The following is a 19,506-nucleotide window of genomic DNA, read 5'->3' as shown; positions in this document are numbered from 1 at the left end:
GAGCGGTTGGTCCAACTGTGTGAGGGCAATGAGCAAACCAAAGAAAACAAAATCATGGTTGCCACTCAGCAATTCGACAGCATCGAGATGCATCCCAGAGAGAAGATCAATGAATTCGATGAAAGGTTCAGTAAGATCATCGTTGATCTCTCCAAACTAGGTAAAACTTACAGCAATAGATAAGTTGCAATCAAAAATTTCTATGCTCTGCCTAGAGAATGGGATATAAAGACGATGGTCATGAGGGAGTCCAAAGACCTCAACATGATGGAACTACATGATCTATTTGTCGATATGAAGGCCTATAAATTTGAGATAAACTATATGAACGAAGAAGAGTCATCCACATCATCCATCTCAACCAAGGCGTTGGTGATTGCTGAGGAGCCACCAACCGCTACAGTTGTTGTGAAAGCTGGTGCTGAGCAAATCAGAAGCGATGCCATGACTCTCTTCATGAAGAAATTTGGAAAATTCATGAAGAAGAGCAATCATAACTCAAGCTATTCAAATAATAATAATAATAAGAGTGATTATAAGACTAACTTGAAGTGTTTCAACTGTGACAAATTAGGACAGTTCAGGGCTGAAATCAGAAAGCCAAAGCGGGATGACAAGAGGAAGGATGATAAGAAGAACAAGGAGTAGAAGACTTGGATGGCTGTTGCAAACAAAGCAGGGTGGGCCGAAAAGATTCAGACGACTCTTCATCCAGCGACAGTGATGATGAAGTTGTTACTTGCTTCATGTAAAACGACTATGAGGTATTTGAATTCACTCTAGAAGAATTCACAAGAGATGACTTAACTGTTGCACTCAATGACATGGTCATTGAGTACAAGAAGTTGTCAGACTCCTTCAATGAGATGAGATTAAAAAATGAAACTAATAATATCTCTTCATCTCAAACTTCTGAATCGAAAGATTTTGAAAACAAAATGGCTGAGCTCTTATCTGAGAATGAGAAGCTCAAAGAAAAGATTCAAACATTTTTTTTCTGAAAACCAACGTTTGACCTATGTGGTCAGTTCCTGGACGAAGTCTGAGAATGTAGTCAGACATCAGATCAGTCTGTTGAGGCCTACTGGATTTAAATCCGGTTTATGATATGACAATGGCAGCCCAGACAAGTCATCGAAAAATTTGAAACTGGTGAAAGGCGAACTTAAATCTATAAGTCTGTCAATGGACATTTAACTAACAAAGGAACTGATCCCAGTTGTGAAGATCTAACTATAAAGGATGGGATCACTTATGTTAAGCCAATTGAAAGTTGGTTGAATCCCATGAAGAGGGCAGCCAACAAGTCAGGCAAACCAAAACCTGACAAGAAGTTAGAGAGTTTTAGACAAAAATCATCCTCTAAAGTTAACGGATCAGCAGCTGGCAGGAAGATGTCTGCCAAGCCCAAATCATACGCATTATTAACTACACAAAATGGGAAATCCATCAAAATAACCCAAATATGGATTCTAAGGAACTGATTAACCATGGACCCAATTGAATGTGCGTACCACAAGTAGTAAATATTTTTCTTTGTAGGTACATCAGATCAGCTGTTTGGAAGAATTTGTCTGGTACTTGGACAACGGATGTTCCAAACACATGATTGGAGATAGACGGCTTCTAACCGAAGTGACGAAATAGACTAGGCCTAAGATCACTTTTAGTGATAACAACAAGGGTAAGATTGTGGGTAAGGATAAGATTATCCATGTTAACCTAACCATCAATAACGTGCTACTTGTTTAAAACCTGTGCTACAACCTAATTATTATCAGTCAGATGTGTGACAATGGCTATACTATTGATTTTAAAAAACATGCCTGCCCAGTTATGGTTCAGCAGGGTAACACCTTGCTGACCGGAAACAGAGTAGGTAATTCTTACAAAATGAATTGAAAAAACAAGACGGTTGATCCTTTATGCATGGTAGCCAAAAATGATCAAAATTGGCTATGGCATAAAAGATTAAACCATCTTAGTTTTAAAACCATTAACAACATTTGTGCAAATGATTTAGTTTCTGGAATGCCAAAATTAAAGTTTTCAAAAGACAAGGTCTGTCATGCTTTCCAATTGGGCAAACAGGTCAGATCAACTTGTAAAAGTAAGGGAATTCTCAATCCGACCTATGCCTAGAATTATTACACACGGACCTCTTCGGTCCAATTCCAGTAAATAGTTTGGGAGGAAAGAGATACACCCTTGTCATGATTGATGATTTTTTAAGATTTACATGGGTTATATTTTTTGATTCTAAGGATCAGACTGTTGAGAATTTGATTAAGATCCTTAGAAGACTTCAAAACGGAAAATCTTTAAGTGTTATAAAAATTAGAAGTGATCGGGAAACCGAGTTCGCCAACAGACGACTGTCCTCGTCTTCCTACCTTGAGGAGTCTGGTATTAGACACAAGTTGTCTAGTGTTAGAACTCCACAACAAAATGGAAGGAAGCAGCGAGATCCAAGCTAGCTGAATCAGGTGTCTCTCAAATATTTTGAGCAGAGACCATAAACACAACATGTTACACTCAAAACAGGTCAATAATTAACAAACATTTTAATAAAACACCTTACGAAATATTTTATGGAAGAGTTCTTAAAGTGTCATATTTTTAGATATTTGGATGTAAGTGTTTTATTCATAACACTGAGAAAAATCATTTGGTCGCGTTTGATGCTAAGGAAGATATTGGAATTATGTTAGATTATTCTTCAGTTAGTAAAGCTTATAGAGTGTATAATAATTGAACTCTAACTGTTGAAGAATCATATCATATAGTCTTTGATATGGGTGTTCATCGGTTCGGGTTCTTCGAATTCTTTTTAGCCAATTCGAAAACTGAACCGAATTCGAATTTTTTTTTATTAAAATCGAACCGAATTCGAATTCAATTTTTCGGTTCGAATTCGAACCGAATTCAATCTTTTTTTTATTTCTAAATTTTGAATTCGAATTATTATAATTAAAACCAAATTTGATATTTTTTCAATTAAATTATAAAAAAACAAATAAATAACATAACAACAAATTACATAAATTATTATATCATACTTATCATATTTAAAATATAATCCATCATTAAATAAAACATCAACTAAACATAAATCATCACATCATCATTCTTTGGCCACCTAAATTTAGATGTTTAACTAAACATCAACCTCATTGGACTCCGATATCGATTGTTTCAATTCTGCAATAAATTGAAAAAACAAATATATTATACAACTTATAAAATATATTAGTAATTAAATAAGAAATAATAAAAAAATTACCTTGTTCAAAATTTTCAAGCTCCTCCATGTTTTCTAATATGTTTATTGGAGATTCACAAGAACGAATCCAATTTTGTCCACATATCAATTCTTGTGCAATTTTTGGAGTTAAAGAACTCCTAAATGCATCAAGAATTCTTCCTCCGATACTAAAGACCGACTCCGAAGCAACTGTAGAAACTGGAATAGCTAAAATATCACAAGCAAGTAATGACAATACAGGAAACGCTGGACTCTCTTTCTTCCACCAATCCAAAAGACTAAAGGATGAATTCTCAAGTATACATTTATCTTCTTCATCATCCTAGGTTAAATATCTATCCAACTCTAACTTAGTATCCCTAGTTACTCCACTTGATGTTTTTCTCTTTTTTAATTCAGCCAAATTTTTTTGTCTTATTTTTTATCATAGAATCAACATCATTATCAACCTCAAAAGAACTTTGAGCAATTAAAGCAGATTCAAAAACTAAAATGGAAGATGAAGATCCAACAGTTCTGGAATGAATTCTCTTATAATTAATAAATAGTTCATATAAGGCACTCTTCACAATTTCAGTAATCTTCTTACCTTCCTCTTCACCATACATATTGCAAAGAACAATTTCACAATAGTCAAATTTGTGCCTAAGATCAAATGCACAAGCAATGAAAACCAACATATTAAACTTCTCTACATTCCCCCAATATTTATCGAATTTTTTCTTCATCTTTACTGCCATATTTCTAAAGTCATCATCTTCATGTGACAAATATTCTTTCAATACTCCATAAATCCCAAAAATATCATCCAAGTATGTACTGGCAGTAATATATTTTGAACCAGAAACCTTTAAAGTGAAAAGATAAAAATTTCGAAAGAAAATAGAGAGACTCTTAACATGTTTCCAATCGTAACTAGTCGGAACCCCGGGACCATGTTTTATAAGATCATCTCTATAATAATCATCCTCCAAAAATAACCTCTCAAAAGCTTTCTCATACATCAACCCCACACTCAACATCAAATAAGTAGAATTCCATCTTGTTGGGACATCCAAACACAATGATTTGTTACAATCACATTTTTCTAAATCTGCAAATCTCATAAATTTTTTCAATCTAGATGGAGATTGCCTCACATATTTAATTGCTGCCCTAACTCTTTCAACAGAGTCATTAGCTTCTTTTAAGCCATCTTGTGCAATTAAATTTATGATATGAGCAATGCATCTAACATGCAACCATTTGCCTTGTAAAACACAAAGTCCCCCCTAACTAGCACATTTTCTTTTCAAATATTCAATTGCAACATCATTAGAGCTTGCATTATCAACTGTAACAGTAAACACATTGCGTAAACCCCAATCAACCAAGCATAATTCGATAGCTATTCCAATATCTTGACCTTTATGACTTGATATATGATGGAAATTTAACACCTTTTTATGCAATTTCCAATCTTTATCAATAAAATGTGTAGTGAGACACATGTAATTAATCTTTTGCAAAGATGTCCAAGTATCCGTCGTCAAACTAACTCTAAGAGTTGTCTGTTTAAGTTTAGCCTTTTCATCCATAAATAGTTGATAACAATCCCTAGTCATAGTACTTCTAGATGGCACAACACGTGAAGGCTGACAAGTTTTCATACATCGTCTAAAACAAGTATTTTCAACAAACTTAAATGGAAGTTCATCAATAATAATCATCTCAACTATAGACTTCCTAGAAGTTTGTTAATTAAACTTCCAAGATAATAAATTAACATTTTATTCCCTAGTTTCTCCATTTATTGAAGTATTTAATGTTAAATGTCTTTGGCTTGAAGTTTTATTCATAGGATTTAGTGGACAAGATTTCATATGGGTTAACAAAGTAGAAGTCCCACATGATTTAGTTGCACAATTATACTCTTTGTTACAATAATTGCACTTGTACTTTTTTTTACCTTCACTATCAAGAAATTCTAAAAAATGTTGCCAAACCACTGACCTTTTGTTATATTCTTTACGCTTTCCGGTAAGCAAAGTAAAGAAACTTTCTCTAGTAGATTCTTGACCTTCTCCTCTTAAACCTTCACTTTCGTTTTGTTCAGACATCTTATTTACCTAAATAATGAAAATATACAAATAGAAATATAAAATATACAACAACATAAGAATATCATCAAAATAAAAATATAATAGATTTAGTAGATGAACAAAACAAAAACATATGGTAATTAGTATATTTGTAAAGTTGAAGGAATAATTTATAGAATTACCTTAGAAAGATTATTTTGATTTGGTAACTTTAACTTGTAGTGTTTGAAAGAGTAGATCAAGCAAGTTGCATGAAAAAAGGAAAGAATGAAAGAGATGAGAGATGGAGGTGGCGGCTGACGTGAAGGGTTTATTTGAATAGGGAGGGAGGTGGGCGACTGTCGGAAAAAATATAATAGATTATTTGATTAGGTTAAAAGATTAAAAAGAGGATTAGGTTTAGAGAACTTGCGACTAGTGGTTGTCTAACTGAAAAGAATAAAAAAGTTAATTAGGATAAGAGAATAAAAAGAGGAATTATGTTTAAATTAGGTTTAAAGAACTGACGGCTGACGGTTGACGACTGAAAAGAATAAAAAGAGGTTGATTTGATTAGGTGATTAGGTTAAAAAAATAAAAAGAGCGATTAGGTTTAGAGAATAAAAATAGGAGATGATATTTATATATTATATTTATATATTATTTATTATAAATTATATAATATATAATAAAATTAAATTAAAAATTAAAAATAAAAAATAAATTCGGTTTTCGGTTTGGTTTTCGAATTGAAACCTGAACTCGAAAACCAATTCGAAAACTGTATTTGAAATCGAATTGAATTGAAATTCGATTCGAAAACCGAAAATGAAATTTGAATTTGGTTTATTCGAATTCACCAATTTGGTGAATTCGAATTCGGTCGGATATTCGGTTCAGACCAAATATTGAACACTCCAAGTCTTTGATGAATTTGTTGAAAGTAATTCTGATGAAATCATTGAAGTTGATTAAAAATTAGAAGCGACCAATCTTCAATCTGATAGTGGTGATGAAACTTCGGTCATCAGGAGTAACACGTCTGATCAGATGGCTGATCCGGTTGAGATTCAACCAGACGTTCAGACAAGCCAACAGACGGCTACAAGTCCAAACGTTGAGGGGTCATCTAAGCAGACGTCTGGTCTTTTAGGACCAAGCTTTAAATGGAACAAAAATCATCCACTCGAACTAATAATTGGTAATCCTAATGCTCCTCTTAGGACCAGACACCAATTATTGGATGAATTTGCAAACTCCGCATTTATTTCTCAAATTGAGCCAAAGAAAATCGATGAAGCCTTGTTTGATCCCGATTGGATCAATGCTATGCAAGAGGAGCTGAATCAATTTGAAAGAAATAAAGTGTGACATCTGATTGCAAGACTAACTAGTCAATCAGTTATTAGAATTATATGGGTTTTTCGAAACAAGCTTAGTGAAGAAGGCTTAGTTGTGAGAAATAAAACCCGATTGGTAGCTCAAGGCTATAGGCAGGAGGAAGGAATTGACTTTGAGGAGTCATTCGCCTTTATCGCTAGAGTTGAAGCAATCAGAATCTTCCTAGCTTATGCATCTTTTAAGAACTTTAAAGTTTATCAAATGGATATAAAAAGTGCATTTTTTAATGGAATTTTAAATGAAGATGTGTATGTTGAACAACCTCCTGTTTTTTAAGATCACTCCCTTCCTAATCATGTTTTTAAACTTGACAAATCTTTATATGGTCTTAAGAAAGCTCTTAGAGCTTGGTATGATACTCTAATTAAATTTTTGTTTGAACATGATTTTATCATTGGCACAGTTGATAAAACTTTATTAAGATTTGTTAAAGACTCTCACATATTGTTTGTCCAAATATATGTTGATGATATCATTTTTGGGTCAATTAACTCTGTATTGTGTAAGAAATTCTCTAAGTTGGTGCAGGATAAGTTTGAAATGAGTATGATGGGAGAATTAATGTTTCTTCCTAGGTCTTCAAATACTAGTAAAAAAAGACCTTATAGCGATTGATAAACCAATCGCTATTAACCTCCAAACCAATCGCTATAGGCCTATAGCGATTGGTCATATACCAATCTCTCTCAATCAGCATAAGTCTTCTTGTTGTTGCTTTAATTGGCAATGGCGATTGATAGATAACCAATCGCTATAGACCTATAGCGATTGGTGTAATAACCAATTGCTACTACCCAATAACAATTGATGTAATAACCAATCGCCACTTCCTTTAGCAAAAAAAATTATAATTTTATTCATTTAACAAGAAAGTCTATTATACATACATTTTGCGTGCCTTAGAAATCTTTTTCTAATGTAATTACCAAACAATATTCAACAAAGTAAAATAATTCAGTCAATCCACTAAAAAAATTTTGGTCCTCCTTCATACAACCATTTCTTCTTTCTAGGCTGCTACCCCACCATTCCATACTGCATTTTGTTCTTAAATATATAAGATTACTAGAACTAAAAGTGGAAACTATGAATTCGAAACTGTTAGGGTTTCGAAAAGCTAGGTTTAATCTAAATATATCATCATAATTTAAACTTATAGAATGCATATTCAGGTTGCAAAAGAGACAAAAAAAAATAATTGCAGATAAGTAAAAACAAGTATTTCAATGTTAACAATGTACCGCGTTCTCAATCCACACATAGCTAGAAAGTTGCCAATGTTTTTCTTTAATGTGTGTATCTACACAACATACAAAACAAAGTTACTATTGTAATACAATCTGACACATAAAAATGAATTATGTAAACATTCCCGATTCACCAAGTCCAATCAGGAAATAAAAAATACAAATATAGATTTAGACACTACTTAAATCATTAATAAATAAGGCATCATAAAAAATAAATACAAAAACTAAGAAGTTTGTTCTCTTTCCAAACAGGATTGAGTGAAGAACCTGCAAATTATCATCAGGATTTCTCTTTGATAACTTATAAGCCACTGAAAAATTCAAATTTTCAGATCTTAGTGACAAAAAATACTATCTGAATGCTAAAAAATATCATTATTAAGGCAACAAGAAAGCAGAATTTTATAGATTATCTTATTTTCTAGCTTTGTCACTAATGATAAGCTTAAAAAGAACTGAAGCACAAATGAAATCTACTTCAGAACAAAACTGCAAATAACCTCTAAATTCTCAATATAACATCATTAACAGGGTTTCAGGATTAAAGCAAACATGCAATAGTCTATACACAACTCCATGTACAACAATGTGGAACTAATATTAGCTATTGAATTTCTTGAGTAGAACTTAAAGATCTACAGATTTCTAGAGAAGTAATAACAAAAAGACAAGATAAACATCTTCCTTTACTTAATGTGCTCCTAAAAGAGTCTGAATGCGGAATGCATCAGATTGCTTTTAGTACAGAATTGGAAACAAAGCCTACCAAACTGCATGGGCAACATATTGGCTGACCTTGACTGGAATCTTACAAGAATTGCAGCATGCCTTCATAGCAGTATAAACAAATTAGAGAAAACTTAGGTGCAACTTGAGGTCAAAGTCTAGTAGTTGAATGCCTCGTTCTCATGTGTGATAATAAGATCTTATTATATGCATACATTGAAATACTCTTTGAGGTATATCCTCCTACTTAGTTTAACATAAAAAAAATATTATGATAAACTAATGAATAAATCAAAGAGCAATCAAAACATTGCATATGACCTGCAATGTACTGTCAATATTTTCATATGTAACCAAACTATCAGCAACTAATATGTTCTTATTGATTGAATCAAACATCCAGACCTTCATCAGTTAGAACTTACAAGCCAGTGATGAAAAAGCAATACAGAGGCATGACGATCAGATCGATAAGCGCAAATGTCATATAACTTACCTGAGATAACAACCGACCAGGTTTGGAATAGAATCAGCAACACCTGTTCAAATCAAATCAAACAAAACTAAAAGATTCAATCATTTTCATTTATTATCATATGATAAAGAAGGGATTAAGGGAACTAACATAAAGAGTAAAGACTATAGATGTGACTAGAATTGCATATCCAGCGTTATATTGAGGAGCAAACTCATGTCGACAATGTCTCGCAACAAACACGCAGAAGATAATAATTGGTACTTTTATCAATGAAATTGTCAAAACCAAAGATCTAGCATCCGGTCCAAATATCAATCTCTAACCAAGAAAGAATTTCTGCAAATATAATGCATTAGAATCTCTACAAATGGATAAGTAACTCATTCTAGATGAGTATTAAATAAATCGAAAATTTTAGCTAGATCCAGTTCAACATAAACTCAATCTCAATAGTAAAACCTAATTCTAATTCAGCATCGAAGTTCACTAGCTTAAATAAAAACTCGTAAGATTTGTTCTCTCATTTGCAATGAATCAAATTAATAACGAAAAAATTGAGAGAAACGGTTAGCTTCTGTTACGGCATCCTCCTAAAAGATCTAAACCTAAATGACTAAAGGGTTTCAACAATAGTATAAACGGTCAAGATGAAGACAAGACAATCCAACGGCTTATATTATAACATACATTTATAATTAATCTGTTTATTATTAATTAATGAAATATTCGATAATTACCTAAATACCCTTATTCTTATATATAAAGGGGTTAGACTTGTAAAAACAGAATCACTTCTGATTTTAATGAAAAACTTACTTCTTTCTTATTATTTTGATTCTATCTCTTTTCTCATTCAATCTTTATCTCATCTCTCCTTATTTCAAACTCATCATCTTCATCCCCTCCCTGTTTGACATCATCCACAAGCAGTACAAGCAGCACGCTACACTGGTATCAGAGCCAACGATCTTCCGACTGTTGGAAATCCATTTTTTTCCCCGCTTTCACTGCAAGAAAAAGAAACAAGAACTGGTTATTCGCGTCATGGTTGGAAAAAGATCGAAAATGGAGAATCAAGATTCCAAGAAAAACCCGGATCACATCAACGAATGTTTGGAGGAACACAATTCTATAATCCAAAACTTAGAAGATTCTGTTCTACAAATCAATGAGCAATTAAGTATTCAGAAAAAGAGTTTCGAGGACCTTAATGCTCAAATAGATCTAAAATTCAACAATTTACAAAAGGGATTCGAGACGGCGATTGAAACATTGATACAACAAATTAACAACAATAATACTACCAGCAATCAGGGCAATCCAAGAGAACATCGGGGGTATCATAACAATCCAGCATTAAAAGTTAATCCAAATACAAGAGGCGCTCATACAAGTAACGTTCAAACTCCTAATACAAACAACGTTCAGCCGGATAATATAAATGCAAGAAGGGATCATAACCGTGAAGAAGATAATTTTATATTTCAAGAATATAATAATTATCATGATCAACACAATTTCGGACAGCCAAGACCATATCACATTCATAAAAGTCTAACAAGAATCGTCTGTTAGACTGCACGTCTAACTATGTATCCATTAGACTGCACGTCTAATTATGTATCCGTTAGACTACACGTCTAACTACGTATCCGTTAGATTGTACGTCTAATTACATATCCGTTAGATTGCACGTCTAACTACGTATCCGTTAGACTGCACGTCTAACTTCGTATCCGTTAGACTGCACGTCTAACTTCGTATCCGTTAGACTACACGTCTAACTACGTCTGTTAGACTGCACGTCTAACTACGTTCGTTAGACTGCACGTCTAACTATGTTCGTTAGACTGCACGTCTAATAACCAATACGTCTAATGAACCTGATTTAGGCTAAGTCTAACTTAGCACGTTTTGATGCACATGCACAAAAAAACAATCAGACGGCTTAGTTTTATTCTTATTTAAGTTTTACACAAGTTCATCGTCAAAATACCGTTAGTCAAAATGATTTGACCCTTAGTCAAAATAATTTGACCAAATAATTTCCCCTTTTTGATGATGATGTTAAAACTTAGCACAATTAATTAAATAAACACCCATCAAATTAAAGAAAGAATGATATTTATTCACAAACTACAGAAATAGGTTCCAAAACCAATATTCCAAAAACCAAATTAAAAAGCCAAGTTCAAAAACCAAGTTCACAAACCAACAAAAGATAGTTTAGAATAAGAGAGATTATTGATCTTCCCTTTTCACGATTGGATAGTTGAATTCTTCACCACTCAGAAGGTTTCGAAGTGGAGGGAGAGAACGACCACCACGACCACCGCTTCCACCACCACGATCACCGCTGCGACCTCCACCTCTTCAAATTTGGTGTAGGTTTTGTTGAGGATGTTGATCTCATATGTGTTCCTTTTCATAGTTTTCTCCATTTCTTTATGAGTTTCAACGAGAGAGGCAAATTACTTCTTGCTTGATTTCTGATTCTTTTCGATTTTCATCATTTTAGACTGCAAATCCAAAAAGTTCTTTTGAAGAGTACTCATCATTTCTGCCATAGACTTTAATAGTTGTGCACCTCCAACAGATGTTCCTTCATTGGATGAGACTTCATGAGAGTCGGCGGGAGCTGTCCGAATAGGACTGATATGAGTGTGAACCTGCAAGGACTGCTCTGGCTCATCCTCCTCAGAAGCATTTTTAGAATTTTCTTCATCACCCGGAATATCTTCACACACCTTGTGAATTTGATTAGACGTACCTTCGGAGTGAAGAGGAAGGTCAACAAAATCATCATGAATGTTTGCAGCAGTAATTATCGGAGTTGGTCGAGGAGTATCTTTAAAACTTTTAGAAGATGTAACATTGTTGTCTTGTTCCCCTCAGTTGAAGAACTCTTGTCAGATTCCCTTTCTTTTGAGGGTTCCCCCTCAAATGTGCTTCAATAGGCTGACTAGCTTCAGCCTCCTTCTTTGGAGATGCCTCTGATTCGAGAACAGGGCATTCCATCGCTTCTTTTTCTTAGGTTGCAATCGGTTGAGTTGATTCGATATTGATCTCTTCTTCTTCAATGATCGGACCGAGTTGAACTGGTTCATCAATCTGTTCAATTCTGGGTTGAGCCATAAGGAATTTTTTTCAACAGACAGACTTCACAGTTCCATGAGATGAGCAGTGGCCTGCTCATCTTCCGGAAGAATTAAATCAACATCATCAGAAAGTAGCATCGGGTCATCTTCATCTGAAGAATTTTCGAATGGATTTACCCTTGAGCAGTCTACTTCATGAACATAGCTAAGTACGATATAGATATAATCATGCATGATTTCATCAAGTCTCTTTAGAGCCTTCTCCTATGCATCAACATTCTTTTCCAAAGGATGGAAGTTGGCTTTTCTCGCTTGGAGCAGCGGGAAAAGAGCCCGACTTCTCAGATTGACTTCAACCAGCTCTTTTCTCTTTAGAGCTTCATAGACTTCTGAAGTATTAGCCCATTTCAGGACTCTCTTTTCAATGTTGACTAATTTTAACCATTTCCCGCCTATTCCTCTTCCTTTGATGACCTGATCATACCTGTTGGACATTCTATTCATAACCCAGGTATCGAAGATATCGATCTTAGCATCAGCTTTTACTTTAGCCTGATCCATCATTAAGTTTACGATACACGTGGCCTTTGAGACCTCCTCATTAGAATAGGTTGTAATTGCCTTGCCTTTTCCAATAACCTCAACAGGTTTTGGAGCAGGCCTCGGTTCCCCGGTGGTTATGCCAGCAGCTTTTCTAGTGGCTCTCATTATCTTATGAGGAGTAAAAGGTTTTGCAAAGAACTTAGGCGAAGCTTCAAACTAGACTATCTTTCCTATTACTACTGACTCTACTTGAACTTGTTTGGGTACAAGAGGCTCTTCATTTGGCAAGGAAAGAGCTTTTTCACATACGGTACCAGTAACAAGGGTAAGAACAACACCCTGCTCTATTTCGACAATAGCTATAGCTTCAGCAGCTACTGGATCGGGTTGACGGATATGAGATGGAATCTTGTCAAGATTTTCTATATTTAGACCAACTGGCTCAACAGTTGGACCGTCAGCATGTTCCACTAACTAAACAGAAATAGACACATCTTATTCCAACACAGGAACATTAAACTTAGGAACTTCGGCATGAGATTGAGTAGGGGTTACCTTGGACGAAGCTTTCAGAGATATAGACGCCCTGTGCACCTTAAACTTTTCTCCTCTTGAAACGGAGGACTTTGCTGGTTTTCTTAACTAGCTCGCGGGAGGAGACAGGGGAGACATCTGGATATCAGCAAGTGCAGAAGTACCTTGCTTTACTCTGGAATCAACTATCCCAAAGTCTTTCTTCGAAGAGCTTTTCTGGCTAATAGGACTATCCTCTAATTCGTTCACGGTTCTTATTCTTTTGGCTCCCGTCGAAAGAATAGAGGTAGGTGGTTGCTTAGAACGAGTGACGGATCTTCCACCCGTCTGTTGGCTCGACGCGCCAGATAGAGACTCCTTGGAGTTCTTCATTCGAACGAGAGTGTTAGCGACAGTGAAGATGTTGAACACTCGACAGGAGTTAATAGGTTCGGAATCCCCCATAGGAATCCCTAAGTGTTCCAGCAAACGGCTGAGTTGAGCAGCAAAACTCACACTCTATTTGTTCTTGGGCTCAATCGTCGCACACAAGTTCAAGAACAACGTTGAAGCCCAGTTAACTTGAATACCCTTGGATATGGCCGTCATATAGTCAAAACGATCCTGACTATAGAGATGGAAGGATCCCGCCCTCCCTTGAAGAGCCTTAACAACAACATCATTCAACAAGATGAAATGGGGTTTGAGAACCTTCTTACTCACGTTTAATTTGATTTCTGAACCGTCGACTGAGAAAACAGTCTTCATTTCCGCAATGATTTCTGGTGGGAGATTCAGATTAAACGTGTGGTTCTCTGATGGAAGTTCAAAACTCCGCATAGGACGCCTCGTTGAAAGAAATAACTGTATTATTCACCGTTGATGTGATAGAATCGCCAACCATAGTTGCCGATTTAAAGAACTCACAGACTTCCTTCTCGTAGAAGATGAACGGTCCGCCGAGATACTTCCCGAGACCAGAGTATTCTAAAGATCTGAATGTGTCGACCACCTCCTGTTGATCGAACGTATACACAGTAGGAAAGTCCACCTGCAAAGTACAATGTTCGAGGGTGATTCTCTTGTTGCCCATTTTTGAAAGAAGATGAACAGACACATGATGAACAAGGGTTTTTAGAGAGAAGTTTGAAGAAATATAGGGTTCTTGAGAGAATTGAGAGAAAAACTTTTCAATCACATGCAAAATGTCCTTAAATAGATTCTCAAAAGTTGCATGACTTAACTGTCACTTTTCCTAAGGGTAAGATCCTTTAATTAATGTTAGATGTCTTTTCCCATAGAGTCATAATTAATTTTGGGGGTATATAAGTCATTCTCTCTTAACTTGAAAGACACGTGTCTTCATGTTATTCGGAGATGACTATTTTTATGTTTGAGCGGGAAAATTAGATAACATGGCATGTGGGACAACTGTCCTTGACCAGTCTAATACACACGTAGTTAGACGTTTTTCTTACTCCTACAATCTATGAGATTTAAACGTCTATTAGACGCAAGCGTCTAATCACGTGTCTTATAAACGTCTAAAGTCTATTAGACGTTGATGTCTAATTACGCATGAACGACACGTATTAGACGTGTGTTTGGTTAGATGTGAGCTTCCAATTACTCTTTTCTCAAAAACGTCTAACCGTCTATTAGACGTCAGCGTCTAACCGCGCAGGTTATTGACCAAGACACGTTGACTTAGATGCATAAAGTGTGTAAGTAAAAATATGTCTAAGTACATGCTTTTTCTTTTTAGATGACCTCGTCTAATAGACTAATTAAAGCATCTTGTCTGCGTGCATCTTTATTTTTACAATATATTTTCCCTCTCAATTTATGCATGTACAAAATGAATAAATAAATGTTTTTAGGTCCTTAAGACCAAAAATATCCTTAAAACATAAAACACTTAATCCTTAGGAATGACAAAAGCCATTGTTGATCTTCTAGAAGAGTATGTTCCATGCTTCCTTCTTGTCGCTTCCCTGTATCGCCTACACAAGAAAATATTTATAAACTTTGGTACCCACATTCAATTGGGTCCTCGATCAATCAACCCCTTATGAATCCATATTTGAGTTATTTTGATGCATTTCCCATTTTGTGTTGTAATTAGTGCGTATGATTTTGACTTAGCAGACGCCTTCTTACTAGTCACTGATCCCTTAGGCCACAAGAGCCTTCAGCTCCTTTTCTTCGTCCTTTTTCTTCTCATCACGCTTCGGCTTCCGACATTCCGATTGGTAATGACCTAGAATGCCACAATTAAAACACTTAACATTAGCTTTGGATTTCTTATTATCATTTGAATTTGAAGAGCTTGAGTTAGAGTTAGAGTTGCTCTTCTTCATGAAATCGCCAAAATTCTTCACGAAGAGAGACATAGCATCGTTGTTGAGCTTTTGGGCAGTTGTCTTCACATCAGGAATAGCAGGTGACTCTTCAGTAGTCACCAAAGCTTTGGCAATGATGATGGATGAGGGTTGATCTTCTTCAATCCTTGAGTTCAACTCAAACTCATAGGCCTTGAGATCAGCAAACAGATAAAAGAGCGAGATCTTGTTGAGGTCTTTGGATTCCCTCATAGCCATCGTCTTTATGTCCCATTCCCTTGGTAGAGAACGCATGACCTTGATAGAAATCTCCCTGTTGCTATAGGTCTTGCCTAGAATAGAAAGAGTGGTGATGATTTTGTTGAACCTTGTGTCATACTCAAACATTGTTTCTCCAGGACGCATTTTGAAATTGTCGAACTATTGAGTGACAACCATGATCTTGTTCTCCTTTGTTTGCTCATTTCCCTCACACAGTTTGGTAAGTTTGTCCTAGATCTCCTTGGCAGTAACAGACTCGATGATGTAGTTGAACATATTGTCATTAAGAGATCTGTACAGAACGTCTAATGCCATGTTGTTGAGGTTATTTCTCTTTTTGTCTTCACTGGTCCATTCGTATTTGCCCTTTTCAATCTTGATGGGATCATCTGTGATAACACTCCATATGTCGTCATGAAGAGAAAAAAAGTGAGCACGAACTCTCTTCTTCCACACGATATAGTTTTCTCTTGAGAATGTGGGGATTGCGGTAACACTGGCATCTTTGGTTATGGTCGACATTCTTAATGATAGCTTAAGAATAGAAACATGGCTCTGATACCAATTGAAAGGATCGGTGGCACCAATAGAGACAGGGGTCTAACTATTGATGACAACTTCTGGAAAACGGGTTGATAGAAATCTTGTTAGGGATTTAAATCACTTTCTATTCTTCACAAACCTTTACATACTCTTGAAACGATTCAAGTGCGGAAACGTTTGCTTAGGTTTGAAGCTAAGAACGAATGAAAGAATGAAGGACAAAATGCAAAAGACACAGAGAGTTGTTTATGGATGTTCGGAGAAAAACTCTCCTACGTCACCCCTTCTTCCAACCACCGGAAGGCTTCACTATACTTTTCTTAGAATCAAATACAATTTCAGTGCTAGCTCACTATTGAACAGAACAAACTCTGTTCAACTTACAGTATATTGAAGAATATCACTCAGCTAGATAATACTTTTATTCTATCTCTTCTTGATGTACAAAACACAGTAAGTAAACAAGTGAGCAATTGTAAGTTCACAAGACTGGTCGCTCGTCTGTTGTCCTTGAGGATCTTTAAATAGAGAACAAGTGCCAACGGTCGAATCTTCTATATTGACACATAGCAAGCACTCATTGGACAGCCTCCATAGTACACAGGTACATGAGACATTGTGCACAAAGAACGTGGTCGTACCAATCTGGTAGTGCGCCGAATATTCTTCTAGGATTGTCCTACAAGAAACAAGTAGTGGGAAGAATATTTGATTATGTGTCATTAATTCATTGGATACAACTGGCTATCGTACTGATCTACAAGGATTAGTGGAGCAGGAGTAGCGTACAGCTAGTTGATCGTGGGTAGACGGATGCTACCTTCAGGCAACTGCTGAAGCAAAGCATTAGACGTGCTTCATTAGACCACCAAGTCTAATGAAGTTAGACGCCCCCGTCTAATATCAAGATCCATTAGACCACCAAGTCTAATGGAGTTAGAGGACACGTCTAACTCCGTGTCCCTTCAGACTAGTTTGAACGAGTTAGACTCCCTACACCTAACTTTCATTTGTTAGACGACACGTCTAACTGCGTATCCGTTAGACTGCATGTCTAATTGCGTATCCGTTAGACTGCACGTCTAACTGCGTATCCGTTAGACCGCACGTCTAACTGCGTATCCGTTAGACTACACGTCTAACTGCGTATCCGTTAGACTACACGTCTAATTACGTATCCGTTAGACTGCACGTCTAATTGCGTATCCGTTAGACTACACGTCTAACTGCGCATCCGTTAGACTACACGTCTAACTACGTACGTCTGATAACCAATACGTCTAATGAACCTCATTTAGGCTAAGTCTAACTTAGCACGTTTTGATGCACCTGCACAAAAACAATTAGACGACTTAGTTTCATTCTGATTTAAGTTTTACACAAGTTCATCATCAAAATACTGTTAGTCAAAATGATTTGACCCTTAGGCAAAATAATTTGACCCAACAATCTTGTAATATTGGTGTCCTTCCAATGGTTAGTTGACACGTCTATAAAAGGAATATTCGACCGTTGGTGTGATTTCAAGTATAAATATCCATTCAAGGACAACGGGAGAATCTCTCGATTTTTGCACTCTCTATTAATTCCATCATCATACGAACACAAGTGCAAGAATTAAAAATGTCAATTGTTGTGCTCACTCTCCCTATGATTATTTTGTAATTAATCTAGTGTCTCTTCTATGTGAAATCTCAATGTTGTAAGTTGAATATAGGTTGTTCTGTTCAACAGAGAGTTAGCTAAAAGTTTAGAAGCAAGCGGTTGTTAAGTCCTGTGTTTCTGACTAAGTTTGTGCAGTTGCTATATATATCAAATTCTTCTAGTGAATATCCTTCTTATATAGGAAGAAGAGGTGACATTGGATTTTTTTATCTCCGAACATGCATAAAAACTCCTTGTGTCATTTCTTTTCCGCTCTTTGCATTCTTTCATCTGACACATCAAATCCAGTAAGTTGTTCCGCACTTGAACTCGTTCAAGATCATGCGAAGATTTGTGAAGAATAGAAACAGATCTTAATCCCTCACAAGATTAACTTCGAATCGAAAGTCAAAATCTGTCAACTTTAGTCAAACCCTCGTCTCTATAGTCGACACTGATCTTAACAAAAGACTAGAAAATTTATCTGTAAATATTCATAATCTCTATTTCTTGCAATTCAATAAGGGAATAAACTTTGTTGATATTTTGAAACTTGAATGATATTTTGAAACTCAGGCATACTTATATTGGATCTAAATATATGAAGTTGAAGAGATGGTATGGAGGAATGAGGTTTCTAAGAAAGTCAAAGGAAATAACCCCAAATATGGTTCAAGCTTAAGAATATCTCAACACACATGTATAAAGCAGAAGCCCTACTTTGTTAATCTCCTGGAAACCATTATATATGGACTCAATTACAGAGGAATGAGAGCACCTCACTTTTTCTAAAATAAGTATTGAAGTGCACCTTCAAAGTATGATGCCAAAGAACATGATAGTTGTCGATAGAAGGGGAAAACTCACAATAATGAAAGTTTCATATGAATGGAGGCCAAACAAGTGTATTTTCTGCAATATTTTCCAACATTCTTGTACTAAATGTGCACAAACAATTGAGAAATAGAAAAAAAATCCTAAAAACTCAGGAAGCAAAAAATAAAACAAAAGAATTGAAGAATTGAAGAACATATTGTGGAAGTTAAGGATAATGAAGAATAAGATAAAAATAAAAATAAATACAGAGGATGAAAGGAAAGAAGAATAAAAAAATTAAGAAAGCAATAAAGTTGAAGAAACAAAAGATACTACAAAGATCACCAGAAGATAAAGAAGAGGAAAAATCAAAAGATAAAATCAAAGAAATAAGAGTAGAAAAGAGTAAGGAGGAAAAATGAAGGCTAAAGAATAATTCCTTATCAGATCACTGTAGGTTCATACAAAAAAGGTTAATTCAAGGGAAGGAGATTAACACTTGGCACAGACTGACATTATCATCTTCTACAGTTCAATCAACTTTCGTGAAGTCTGGTCGAGGAGGG

Source organism: Impatiens glandulifera, chromosome 6 (genome assembly GCF_907164915.1).
Source record: "Impatiens glandulifera chromosome 6, dImpGla2.1, whole genome shotgun sequence".
Lineage (NCBI taxonomy): Eukaryota > Viridiplantae > Streptophyta > Magnoliopsida > Ericales > Balsaminaceae > Impatiens > Impatiens glandulifera.
This window is presented reverse-complemented; position numbering follows the sequence as displayed.